This window comes from Aedes aegypti, chromosome 2, assembly GCF_002204515.2.
Source record: "Aedes aegypti strain LVP_AGWG chromosome 2, AaegL5.0 Primary Assembly, whole genome shotgun sequence".
Classification (NCBI taxonomy): domain Eukaryota; kingdom Metazoa; phylum Arthropoda; class Insecta; order Diptera; family Culicidae; genus Aedes; species Aedes aegypti.
Genome location: NC_035108.1, coordinates 334884638 through 334899437, shown reverse-complemented (window position 1 = coordinate 334899437; position 14800 = coordinate 334884638). Strand labels below are relative to the sequence as shown.

The following is a 14800-nucleotide window of genomic DNA, read 5'->3' as shown; positions in this document are numbered from 1 at the left end:
TTACTATGAGAAATTTAAATACGATTGTTTGAATGGGTTTCTGAAGCCGTTCCTGAAGAAATTGTTAAGTGTATCACTAGAGGAATTAATAAAAGAGTCCTTAAAGATTTTTTTGAAAGAATGCACTGTAATGAACCGTAACAAAGTTGATAAATATAATTAAATGGAGCATCTTCGGTCCGCAAAGCAAATCGTTCAGAAACTTTCCCAATTTGTACTGCCTTTTTCGTAGTACTTCGTCAGTGATGTTTCACAATCACAACCCAGTCAGAAAATCAAACCCACGCAGGCACGCATGATGAAGTTCCCGTCGGACGTGCCAATGGAAAACAACTCAAAGTCAATCGGTCGTCCGGTCTGCTTCTGATGCCAAACTGGCAGAAACCGTAGGAGAGACTGGTTACAGTTGATCTCCGCAAAGACATATTTTCTCGGAATCTACAACAATTCAACAGAGATCTATTGAACGGCTTAAATAAAACTTAATAATTTTACGAATATTTTAACAAATCGTTTCATATTTTCAGACTTTGAAGATTTAAAATAAATTAAATCCAACGCAAAACTTAAGTTTTTTCTTTTTCTTCTTATTTTTCATCTTGGCATTACGTCCTCACTGAGACAGAGCCTGTTTCTTAGCTTAGTGTTAAATAAGCACTTCCACATGTGGCTTTTCTTATCAAAGTAGCCATTTTTGCATTCGTATATCGTGTTTCAAGTACGATGATACTCTATGCCCAGGGAAGTAAAGAAAACTTCCATTATGAAAAGATCCTGGGCCGTCCGGGGATTGAACCCAGACACCTTCAGTATGGCATTGCTAAGGAGGGCCACTCAGCTAAGGAAGACCCATTCTCTAATATTAAATATGTTTTTGTTCATTGTAATTTTATTTGGAAGATTTAGGCTCTCAACCAATACTTTTAACGCAATTTAAAACCATTTCGTAATGTATAATCTTGCAAAACATTTCAACTTGAGACCCTGTGCAGAAATCTTGTCAAATTATGATTTTCCTGCAGAGTTACAGCCGCATTATGAAATGGGTATCAAGTCTCCCATATTTTCCCCACATTCCTCCTTCTGAAAGTCAAGAAGCGGCGCAAAGTGTGAGAAGTTTGGAAATTGCTGCAATTAATTGGCGCGCACACGGGAGTGTGGGTAAAAAAAAGTGTCGGAACCTTGTGCTGGCTGTTTGTTTTTCTTTCACATTTTATCGATTGGCTTCCGCTGGTTATGCGTCGCATTTTCGTTGAGGTTTATTTTCTTTGGATAGTTTAGAGCTTCTATGGGTTTTATGCCTTCGAAAGGACGGTATCGGAAGCAAATGCTTTCATCACGATAATTTGAATGGTAAGAAAAATTAGAATCATAATCCGAAAAATAAAGAAAATATTTTCTCTCGATGAAATAGCAATCTCGATGGTATGTAATGTTTTAACAACAAGCAAATTAAAATGTATCATCAAAATGCTTTGTAGTCACAAAATGTGAAAATGTGAAGCAGAGAGAAAGCAAACCTTGTTTTTTTTATTGAATTGAAAATTCTATCAATGTTCTTCCTGGCATAAGGGAAAAAACGAAGAGCAATGTCCAATTCAATCTATTTCCCCGGTACCAAAAGCCGCTTCTACAGAATCTTTTCTACAGTGACATAATAAAATTTCACATCCTAATCGATAAAGAAACTAATCTCATTCCGGTGACGTGTCGAAATCGACTGAACCCGATCATGGGTGTAGCCAGAGAAAGGTAACGGAAGGGAAGAAATTGAAATCTATTGCCCTCCCGATGTAAATCCTGCCATCGCCCATGAACCCGATCAAAACGTGCCGGTGTGCAGTCAGCTGTAAAATTGGATATCGTGAGCCTTTTTTTTCTCTTTGAATCGCCGTCCTCGAACTTTCTGCGAGTCCATTTCTAGTTGTGCAAGTCGATGACGTTAACCGTGTGGAACATTTGGGATAAGTACCATTTTCTAACATTCAAATCCATACCGACGTCTGCGCCGAGGCAAACATTAAACTTCTTTGAAAGTCAAACATTTTTCTTTCGCTCGGTCATCACACGAAAAGACGCATTCACGTATAGGACCTCTTCGAGGACGTTTTCCATTGCTGAAGGTTATGGTGGTTTTCCGAGTTCGTGAGCAACAGTGGGGCAGATGGTGTCTTGTTTGCTGCACGCAAAGGACACTTCACTCAGCATGATTACATCAGCAGAGGAATACCCGCAGTCTCCAGTCAGTCGTGCACCGCCGGTTGGCTCCTTACAAACGTTTTTGGTTCGAATTTATCGGCACGAGGACGATCAAAATGATGACGACAGTCCGTGCTGTACATAAGGTGAGACGGGGTAATATGCCCCCTATCCCTTTTTGCCCCACGTCATTTACTCCCAATGTTGCCAAAACCGTTTTTGATTTTTTTCTATGTACAAATTGGATTGTTTTCAAAATCATAAAGGTATCGTATGAAATGATCAGATTTGATTAAACTATCTTTTATCTTGTAGGATATTGAGGTGGCGTGTTTTACCTCGATAGCGCATTTTACACCTAGTTCCACTACACCGAAACGGCCAGACTGGCCCATGGAATGACGGGCAACTGCTAGGCTCTGGTGATTTCGCAAAGACGCAACGTCGTCGTATTCAAATATTTGGCTATCATTTGGTATTTTACGATGAGCATGTCCTTCTTTGAATTCGGAATATCGATTACATCGAATCTATGGGTAAGGAGTGTATCGAAAAGTAGTCGCAAACATTTAAAACGGTATATCTCAGAGCATAGTTCATCTTTTTGAAAGCTTTTTTTCACGCAAATCTTCATCATGTCATCAAAAATTGAAGCAGCTAAAAAAATATTGAATAATATGCAGTCTTAATATAAATACAACAAGGTTTATAAAGCATGAAAAATAAAATCTTGCACAAAATTACATTTTTGAAGTGTCTCCTGAAGATTCGATGATTTGTATTGAACAAAATGTATATCAAACAAAATAGGATGAAAAGCTTATTGGAAAATATGTTTACTTCACACAGCACGTAAAAAGAAATTCAAAAAAATAAATTATTGCTCTAAAAAAGCTCAATAATTGGAACAAGGTCGATTTTAGAAAGTCACTTTTGTTTAATCAACTTTTGAAGCTCTGTCATATACAGCTGTAATTATATAGAGTAACATTTTTTGCTTACGTGACTTCATAAATATGCAAAGAAACTTTTCCAATCAAAAAACATTTTTTTATTCATTACAATCATTTGATATTAGCATTAACGTGAAGAAAGAAAAAATCAAAAAACGAGGTCCTTAAAAATCGGCTTTTTTCGATTTTTGTATTTGCTCTTAAATGCTTGTTAATGAATTTTTCAAAATATTGTTTACACAATGTCATGAGAGTTGTGGCACAGAATATATTAGCATAAACAAAAATATTTTTTTCTTAAAATTTAACACATTTATTAACATATCAATTTTTTCAGAGGTGTGCAAGATTTTCATCGACATCTGTTAGTAATTTGCAAAATTATCATGCAAATTCAACTTTCTTGAAATAATATCACCGCATCATCATTTTTAAATACATTGTAAAGTATTTCTGATCAAATCATTGTTTGAAGGTTCAACCCATTATTTTTGAGACTGTTTTGAAAGTTTGCGACAACTTTTCGCTACACTCCTTAACGCTATTTTTCTAGAGAATACCAGTCGGCTCACAATTGAGCAGATGCCTCAAGGTTTTTTCATTGATAACACTGCGGTAGTTATTTTTTGATGTTTAAAAAAGTTTCGTATTTTCCCATATAAAAGAAACGACGAATTTTGTATGGAGACAGCAAGCATGTTGAAAAAATCAGTTTAATCTAAATTTAGTCGTGCGATTTCAACCAAATTATGCCTAAAATGAAAGTTTAAATGCAAAATCGCATTTTTGTTGGATAAGATCACAAAAAAGTTTGATAATTTATACTTTAAATTTTATGTAAACATCGATAAAATCAATGTTTTATACAATTTTGGCGACCTGTAGCTAAAATTGTGACGTGCTGGAACATTTCTGAAAATGGCAACAGATTCAGCAACCCCAAATCTACTAGAGACACATAATTTGGTCCTTGAGACACGCAAACATTGTAAGAAACGCCAGCCCGGCAGGGCGGCCTGGAGCAGGGTACTTCAACCAAACTTTGAATTTCGGGTGGGTTAAATGGGGAAAAATAAAATATTCAATTTAAAAACCTATATTCTAAACTAACTGACTAAAGATTCTAAATAAAATTAATAATAAAACGAACGAATTAAAAATATTTACACAACACAGTGGTGCATATGTTGCCAACCAATACACACAAGTGAACAAATTAAAAAAACAATCCGACACATGGGTGACACAAAAACACACCACACTGCAAAACACCCAAAATGCAAGTAAATTGTAGCCACAGGTTACAATCTCGCCCACACCGAGGAAAAAAAAAATTGGCAACATTTTTTTTTTAGCTAATCTAAACCCTAACACCGATAACAATGATAATAAATAACGAATTAAAAGAATAAATAAATAAATAAATGGAAATAAAACTGCCTAACCTAGCCAAAAACAAGACTTCTTCCACAATTTGAAATAAATAAACAAGTACATAATCAGGGAACGACCGAACAATGGACTAAATCAATACACCGTCCCATGGTTTTGTCTACAGACAAGGACTGGGACCCGTCGCTATTAACGGCACCAGACCACCCTTGACACATCCGGTTCTCAATGGGAGAGCTAAAGATTCCCAACTCCCCCAGACCAATTCAGAATAACATCCAAAATAACCTGACTTCCTAAAACCCTGCTAGTCTCCGGTCAAGGATTGTTAAACATAGCAGAGGAACAGTTGTCGTGTTTTTTTTTTCGACGTACTTCCTGTCTATTGTGACGATATTTATACACACCAAGCAGATGGGGTTTCAATTCAATCCACATTCATCCAAATCATGTCATTCATTCATCTCACTCATTGGCCTACACGTGCACACGATCAACTACGACAATTTGAATGAAACCCCGCCAATTCATAATCACACTCATTCATTTTCATTCACTCACACAACATTTACTGTCATACATAATGGTGACTCACACACAGCCTACAAAATACCAAAACAACGGGACAACAAGGACGCAAGGTATTGTCTTTTGGGCATCAAATATTTCTTGTCACAGAAATACTTGAGCAAGACACCGAATGTGAAAACAAGTCCATTACAAGCTGATTCCCTACAGAATCAGTCGAATTTCACTGATTCCAACAGATTAAAATACGAATGAACAAATAAATATAAAAACAGGTTAAAATGGTGTTATTATCTATGCACGGGAAATTAACATGGAAATTACACACAGTGTACGGGGCGCATACATAAATGACCTCCTACAAGAATGGATCGAAACAAGACAACATTAATGCGGGCTACCTCCGCGCCTTCGCTGTCATCAAGGTACAGCGGGTACAGCGGTTTATGGTTCCCTTTCATGACGTCGTCCTACGATTGCGGTAGAGGGATGAGAAAGCAAAAGTAAACCACAACACAACGCGCCGTCATGGTTGAGATTGTCACATTTTTACGGATTTCCGTGGGTTTTGGTGGTTTTCTTCCGAACGAAAACCACCCACGGTAGTAGTGATTGAGTCCTTCCAACGGAAGGGATTTAGGAAATAGATAATTTCCCCTTTATAAGAAGGGATTGGAGGTGATAATCCCGTGAGGAGGAAGTGCATAATTTGGCTGGACTACAGCAATGCGTGGGTGTTGCAGGTCTTCCTCCCCACTAAAGAAGAGGATATTGGAGCCTATCGGTGCTACTTGCGAGATACCATGGAACAAAAGGTTTTCCCACGAACCGCCAATGGAGTAGGCGATGGTTTCCTATCTTGACTAAGACACCGATAGAGATGTCCGAAGAGGCCGACTCTCGATAAGGAGAAAGAAGATGATTACCAGCGGCGCATCTAGGCGATAACTGCCCCCTAGCCCTCGATGTTCGGAGGCTCCCAAGTGAGCAACCTAGTGAACTCGATGTATTGGGTTCGAAGGGCAATAAACGAACCACCTTCACGCTGGTTTGATGAGATTTGCCGGCCAAAATCCGATATTTTTACCGTCGAGGTCAACCAGCTCATAGGAAGAAGCCCCCCGGCGACGGAGTACTTTAGCTGGTAGGTATTGGGACCCTAATTTAGCGTTATATCCGGCAACTGCGTCTGATTGTTTGGTATTGCGACGATACACCAGTTGCCCTACCTCGAAAAGTTTGGCGAACTTGCGGTGTCGCAGATTATATTGATGACGGACGCTTTCATTAGCCTTTTTAAGATTTTTGTCCACAATCCCCTTGATTAATGATATTCGTTGATGTCTTACTTTCAGGTCATCCTCCATTTCGCCGAAGTTCCCGCTGAAATCTTCGCTATTGGTCATTTCACACCCGTGAACAACAAAGTAGGGAGTGAATCCGATAGACGAATGGATGGTGGTATTGAGAACCCGCTCTACATCTGAGATGTGCAGATCCCAATTCCGTTGATCACTGCGTGCGTAAGCACGGATTGCAGCGTTGATGGAGCGATTCACTCGTTCTACTGGGTTTGCCTGCGAGTGGTATTTCGCGTTTAGCCAGTGTTTAACTTTGTTTTCTTTTAGGAACTGGCCGAATTCCTTCGAGGTGAACGTGGCAGCGTTGTCGCTCAGGAGAATCTCCGGACTTCCGTGGCGGTTAAACCACTGCTCCCGAAGAATTGTGCAAAGGGAGTTACTTGAAATTTTCCGCACGGGGACCAGCATCACGTACTTGCTGTACACATCTAGTACTACGAGTAAATGTTGGTATCCGTGTTTGCTTCTGGGAAGTGGGCCAATATAGTCCACCGAAATCATCCTCCAGGGTGAATTTGATGTTCGAGCCTGACCAAGTTCAGGTTGAACGGGAACGAACGGAGCTTTTATTTCCTTGCACGTTCCACACTTTTGAAGAAAGGCCCTTGTTTGAGTGGCCATTTTCGGCCAGAAATATCGAAGCTTGATCTCATGTAGAGTTTTCTCTAACCCGACATGGAGAAGGTTTTCATGAGTTTTCTCAATGATTTCAAGGCGGCACTCTGGTGCTGGAACAAGTTTCCAATTGAATCGTGAGTCACTGGGAGTTTCCTCGGCTTTCACGTATTTAAAAAGTTGATCATCTTCGACTTTGAAATCACAATACGCATCTGGATTTTCGATTACCTTGGATCGGAGATTGCAGTACCAATCCGACTTGGTGACTGCGGAGACTTCGGCTACGGCACGGGACAATGCATCCGGGACGATGTTGTCTTTGCCTTTTCGATGCTCGATTGTCATGTCGTACAGTTGAAGTTCTAAACTCCAACGACTCAGACGTGATCCAGTTTTCCACTTCGTTTGCATGATCCAAGTAATCGCAGAATTGTCTGTGATTAATCGAAAATGGTAACCTTCTAAGTACCCTCGGAAGTTTTCCACCGCCAATACTACTGACAGACCTTCCTTCTCGGTGGCATGGTAATTGCGCTGGGGAGTAGTCAGCTTATGTGAGAAATACGCTACTACTTTTTCCCCGTCCTGGTGCTTTTGTGCGAGCACGGCTGCAACTGCTGTGTCGCTAGCGTCCGTCTGGAGGATGAACTCTTTCGAGAAATCCGGTGGAACTAAAACTGGAGGAGTGACCAACCGCTCCTTGATTTCAAGGAAGGCTTTTTCTGCTTCTGGGTTCCAGCTAATGTTCTTGGATTTTGTTTTTAGTAGATCGGACAGGGGTGCTGTCACCTCGCTGAAGCGATCTATGAATCGGCGGTAGTAACCGCACTTACCCAAAAACCGGCGCAATTTGGTGATTGTGATCGGTCTCTCATAGTCGAGAATAGGTTGTATTTTCTCGGGGTTGACTTGCAATCCCTCCCGAGAAAGAAAATACCCAAGAAACTTTAGCTGGAGTACACCAAAACGGGATTTTTCTAAGTTTATTGTCAAATTCGCTTTTCTTAGACATGCGGCCACCTCTTCGAGTAACTGCACGTGATGTTCGAATGATTCGCTAACGATGATGATGTCATCCAGGTAGACGAATACATAGGGCTCGAGCTTGCCACGACCAAGGACTTGGTCCATCAACCGAGCAAGAGTAGCAGGGCTGTTAACGAGTCCAAACGGAAGGCGAGTGAAGTGAAACATTCCACGACCAGGTACACTAAAAGCGGTATACTTCCGGCTGTCTTTGGCCAGAGGAACCTGCAGGAAAGCTTCCTTTAGGTCAATGGTCGATAGGTACTTTGCCTTCGGTAAGCTACCTAGTATGCGGCCGGGATGTGGTAGTGGATAAGCATCTCGTACCGTTCTCTCATTGAGGGGCCTGGCGTCTAAGCAAAGCCGAATCGAGTCATCTGGTTTCGTGACGGCGACTAGATTTAGAGACCAATTCGAATCCGACTCTTCGATAATACCCATCGAACGCCATCTGTCGACCTCTGCCCAGACTTTTGAGAGTTTATTCGGACTCATCTTATAAGGATATCGTATTACTGGGTCTTTGTCTCGAAATTCCTCCTTTATCAAAATCCTGTGCTCGGTGAGAGTCGTAGTGCTTAATTTACCAGGCTCAACACCTTGAAACAAATTCTTGACTTGCTCAATCCGTGTGGCCTGGGACGCCGACAGTGTCGACTTGGCGGTATCTTCTCCCGCAGCACTCTGGACACGACCGGGACTCACCAAAGCACAGTCTTTTAATTCCGGAGTGATTCCAAAAGACTTCCAGAAATCTATACCCAAAAGACATTCCACACTCAGTTCTTCGACTATTAATGTACAAACGATCTTTGTAATGCCCTTAAAAGTGAAAAGGAGATAGCACTGACCTAGAACTGGAATGAGTTGACCATTAGCCGAGCGCAACTCGCACGGTTGGTCCATGTTCTTCAAAGGACAGAGTGACATTTTCCGAAAATGCCGTTCGCTCATGATTGTGACGTTACTACCACTAGGGATCCTTTATAAGAGAGATTCGCGGAGGCGGCCATTGTAAGCCAATCGAGCAGCGAGAACTGTCAAAGTGTGAGCCAAATGAACATGTTTATCGTTGGCGAAATTGTTTCGACTGAGAAGTATTGTAATCGAAATAAAATTAAATCGATTTAAAAAATCAAGAATTATAAATAAATAAAAATATAATGAGTCTTGGAACCAATAAAAATTAACTAATTTTATTCTAAACGAGTTTTTTTAAACTTCGCTTTTTACATACCAAATCTGATATAAAAAGTATATGGTATATATGTTGAATCTTTTTATATCAGGTTTCTTAATATCTGGCTGAAAGACTGCTTGTAAAGCTTTCATTTTTTCAAATTCAGTTAACATAATCTTCTTCTTCTTCTTGGCATTACGTCCCTACTGAGACAGAGCCTGCTTATCAGTTTAGTGTTCTTGTGAGCACTTCCACAGTTATTAACAGCTTTATCAGCCAAAGATTCAATTTTCACATTCGTATATCGTGTTCTTCTTCTTTTTCTTAGCATTACGTTCTCATTGGGACATAGCCTGCTTTTCAGCTTAGTGTTCTTATTAGTACTTTCACAGTTATTAACTGAGAGCTTTCTTTGCCAAAGTTGCCATTTTCGCATGTGTATATCGTGTGGCAGGTACTATAATACTATATGCCCAGGGAAGTCAAGGAAATTTACATTAGGAAAAGATCCTGGACCGACCGGGAATCGATCCCAGACACCTTTAGCATGACTTTGCTTTGCAGCCGCGGACTCTAACCACTCGGCTAAGGAATGCCTGATAAAGTTAGAATTAATTCTTGAATTAGAAATGAATTGTTCACTACCGAGAGACATTTGTTACCTTATAAAAATAAATTGTGCTAGTAATTACTCGTTTATTGTGCATTTTTTAAACTTAACAACGAAGAGCATGAACAAGTTTCAAACATATATAATTCATAACGCTGAGTCAGTGATTGACATTGATTTGCTATCATATCTCTTTTGTCGATCTGGCTTCGACATGCTGGCACGCAACCTGAACAAGATAAATCTTTTAACTATTTTGTTCCTCATATCATGACATGTTGCAAAATGTTGTCCTTTCACGTCAACCATCAAATCAAACAGCAGCTTACTTATGTCTTCTTCTGAAGCCATCAGTCTATCAATATTATCAGCGAATATTTTTTCCAATTTGGAAAAGAAGATGAAACTATTCAGGTTAACATAAATAAGAGCATGACCATTAAAATCCCTCAATGAAGTGTAGAGTGTCAAGTCTCCCGAATGTTGATTTCCATCGGTACTACTGTGGATGCAGTCATTGCATACAGAGCCCTTGTCTTGCAATCTACGCAGAATCACTCCAGCGATGTAGTATATTGATTGCTCCTCGCTTTCTTGAAACTTCGGTTCAAGACCTGGTTCATTAGTCGGCAAGCTAGTCTGATTGACTTCTAGTACTTCGGAAGCTTTGTTTTTATACAAATCAGATACCGGGGGTGCCTTAAGGCTTTTCAAATTAACCGAAAAATCAATAAGCCAATCATGTTCGATGCATGAATACGACGTATTTGCTACTTCTTCCATCACTTGGCCAATTGTTAGCAATTTCAAATTATTTTTAACTTGAATCGCTCTTGGTGTTTTACACTTGAGACGGAGTTGAGAAAAAATGTTTTCCACGCAATCTTGTGTAAAACGACCAAGGAGCAGAAAGTCATATCCGTTTGACAAAAAGAAATCTTGAAGGCGCAATAATGCATCAGTGGCCATGATGATAGCAGCTTGCCACGGTTTCCATCGGGGTTTTTCACCAACTCTGCATTGGTGAATGATGTCCTTAAATGAGTTTAAAAATTCCAGTGTGCCTTTGTATGCCTCAGGATTTTTTTTGCTCATTGCAAGTAAGAATTGGCGTGCAGTAACCAATTTGAACCATCTTGCTAGGTTTTCAATGTAGAATGCCGTCGTGAGTACCTCCGGTCTATTCGCCTCAACGGCATAGACTTTCAAAGCAGCTGCCACTTTTTCGTTGACGTATTTAGTGCTATTTGTAACCTAAAATGTGAAGAATTGGGAAAATTTGCAAATTAATAGTTTAAAAAAAAAGGAGTGTCTATCGTACCTTCATTTTGTCAAAGTTGTTTTGAGATTTTTGAAAATCTACATCAGATTCAGTTAAACCAGATGCCATTTTTAATCGTGATCTTGATTCATGCTGAACTAAATCACGAATGTGCATTACATCGGCGATTCTTGAACACAGATTATGCTCCTTCGTTGCTTCTTCTGGAACTGTCACTGTCCTGTTTTTTATCCAGCCTTGGACAGCACTTTTGAAAATGTGGACACAATCTGGGATAACTTCCAGAGATCGGTTTTCATCACAAGGATGACAAGGGGGTTTATTCATTCGAACATTTTTCTCTGTGTGAAGAATACCTAGATCATTCCAAAGCCTTTTGTTGTTGCTGCCACAATCACTCACTACAGCGTGTACACGAAGACCAATAGCCTCTGACTTTCGAATGATTTGGAAGACAATATCCTTCAAAGTTCCTCTCTCAATTGATGAACCGGTGAAATGATAGGCAACTACTTGTTTCCATTTTTGTCGAATCCCTACTAGCATAAATAGCATGACATGCGTGGCCGATCCAGTGTGATTAGGTAGAGTAATGTTCCCGAAGAAGTGTTTGTTGTTCAAACAGTAATCCTGCCCTTGCGCAATGGCCATCTCGTCAAATATTAAGGAACAGTCTAAGTCCGCTTTCTGCATAAACGGAATTTTGGATTGCATCAAATGATATACTTCGTCGAGTATTCCAGGCTTGAAGTGAATATCCTGCAAACGCTCATTTAATGTTCGAGCACTGGGTAGTCGCAACTTCTTACGTTCTCGTTCATACAAATTGTGGCTCATTTTGAATCTGGCACGCAACCCCTCTGTAATTGCCTCGTCGGACCATTTACCGATTTTCGCAACATGTCCAGAAAGCAGCTGATATTGATCATCGGTGAACATTTGCTTCGATATTTTCTCCGCAGGATGTTCAGTGTATCTATCACACATTTCGTCATATTTCCGCTTCAAATCAATTTGCTGAACATCACGTTCTTCTAAGGCGTGTTGCAATTGTTGGATGTCTCTAAAAAGTTAACATTCATTCATTCAGTTTAATCTCCATCATTTCATCCACTTACCGTTCTTGTTGTTCACATTTGGAGTAAAGTGTACTACATGTGTTGCAGGGTTTACTCCGATCATTAACGGTTTTTTGATCCGCAAGGTTTGATTGCAGAATGCAGAGCTGAGTAGGCTTGTCCTGTTCAGATGGTGCTATAGGTGCTATCGATGACACGTCATTTCCCAAATTCGACATTCCAAGTATTTTCATGGTTTGCGGTGGATAAGACGCAGATTCAATCGTAGGATTCAAAAAATGTTCTGTGGATAAATTTATGTTGTATTTTTCAATATCTGCATGGATTGAAACTTGCTTACCGTGTCTGTCATCATATGCAAATGTCGGATGAAAAGGATAGTTTTCCGGATTCGAAGCATATGCAATTGCATTTTTTTCTTCAACTAGGTCTTCATTGGAACTATCTGGACTGATGAATCGTTCCATTGGCCGGAGTGGCAATTGCGGAAACTGTGATTGAAGGTGGTCTATAAAATACAAAACAAAAAATATATAGATGAGTTACAGTATTCATTCTACAAGAGAAAAAATTGCGAACCAAAATTGTCATCATATTCAAACGTCGTATCCGATAGGCCATTTTTGCTTGATGAAGGATAACTCGGGGTGATTATCTGGGAAGGTGCAATTTGGGACGGCTGTTCCAAGACCGTGTTCAATATCGACGACAGTTCAGCAAATGGTTTTCGGAAAGTGTGCGCTGGATACTGCTTTCCGTCTTGAACTACCGGAATTGGGTTGAGTGCTCGTAAGTTTTCGCACGACTGATCGTTCCGGTTCCATGCCGTAATTACAGGAATAGCCCCATGAACCTTCAAAATTTTTCCACCGTCTTTTGCGTAATACAACTGGGAGTGATCGAAGTGAGACTGTAATAAACAATTAATATTAATAAGGGAGAAACATCGGATAAATTTCATTGCAACTTACGCTACAAATCCGCATCGAATCTGCTAGAGGAAAATCCGCCGGTAACCCACAAAACTTTAGCCACGCAGTGCGATGCTCGGGGGCTTTGGGGAATCGAAAAAAACTCACTTTATTGCTGTCCGATGTGTTTCTACGACCACGATTTACGCAAAACTCAACTATGCACTTCATGTTGCAAAACTCAATCAATCAAAATCAACAATGTAAACAACTCATTCATAGCAACGAAAAAGTCACGCACGACCGTCGAGCATCAAGCTGCGCGGCAAGTGTTCGCAGCTTTGGTAAACAAAACAAAGAGCGTTGCCAAACTGACGGATGAAATGTCCGCGTATCTCTCTTATAAAGGATCACTAACTACCACTATCGAGTAAAGCCCCACGCACAATGTGAGCGGCAGCGCGGCACAGCGGCATGACGGCGGGCCCATCTTGAGCTACACTCTGCTTGTCGAGTCAATGTTGAGAAGGATTTAGTCAACATGGGATTGATAAGTGGGGTGTGGATCAAGATGGGCGTGCCGTCATGCCGCTGTACCGCGCTGCCGCTCACATTGTGCGTGGGGCTTAAAGCGGCGAACTCGCAACCGTAGACATCGACCAAAATGAAAGGTCGATTGTCTGAAGGGTTGTTGAAGATAATCGTTTGAACGGATATGCGATCGCTGTAGTCTTCTGATTGAGCTGGTCGAAAACTATCGTAAATCTCTGGAGGAATGACTAGGTGTTCGAGGGAGCGCTTTTTAGCTTCCAACTGCGACTTTAATTGGATCTGATCCCGTTTTTTAAGCAGTAGGGGCACTGAGAAGTCTCGAATCCTTTGAAGCCACACAGTATACAGTAGACGCGCTTGGGCTTGGAGCACTCATCGTGATCATGCCCCTTTACTCCGCAATTGTAACATACCCCGGGCTGAGGAGGACGATGTTTGTCCACTAACAAGCTCAAGCTCATTGCGCCTTCCTGTTCCCGTGTATTTTTCGGAATTGCTCCGGTCTTCTCTTGGAGATTCTTTTGGTTTAGACCCCCCGTACCCTGGAAACGGTTTGGAGGTGTTTTATTAGCCGGTGGTGAGGCCGGTGGGTTATTCTTATTGTAGAAAACCCGAGGCTTGTTCCCCTTTCCGTTGAAGCTCTCTTGCTGCGGCCACTGGCTCTGTTTAGAGCCATTATAGGCAGGGTTTTCCAGGAACGCAGCGACTTCTCTTGAATTCCCAAAAACTTTCTGATAGATGGGAGTCCTGGAAGCGTCGATTGTCTTACCGATGAGCAATAATTCAGCCACTGTGTTCACCGGTTTGAAGATTAGAACCTGTTTGTAGTCGGCTCTCATGTTACGTTTTATTATGTCCAGCTTCTCGCTAGGACTTAGCGGCGTTGTCATAGCACGGAAGATTTTTTCCATTTCGAGATAGAAATCTTGGAATGATTCGTTCCGCTGCTGACGTCGCTGAGATGCCTTCATCCTCAGCGCGGCGTCGAGTTCCGGGTGAACAAAGTTCGCCTTCAACTCGCACACAAGATGGTTCCAATTATAAAACCGCTTTTGAGACCGCATAGCTTGGTACCAAGCTAGCGCATTACCGGTAAACAAGTGCATGGC

The 14800-nt window shown here is 40.9% G+C and overlaps 1 protein-coding gene across 2 annotated transcripts in view; it reads right to left on the bottom strand.

The window, feature by feature from the left end:
- Positions 1-14800, bottom strand: part of LOC5575982 — a 526418-nt gene that overhangs the window by 220737 nt on the left and 290881 nt on the right. The gene's annotated exons all lie outside the window — the stretch shown is intronic.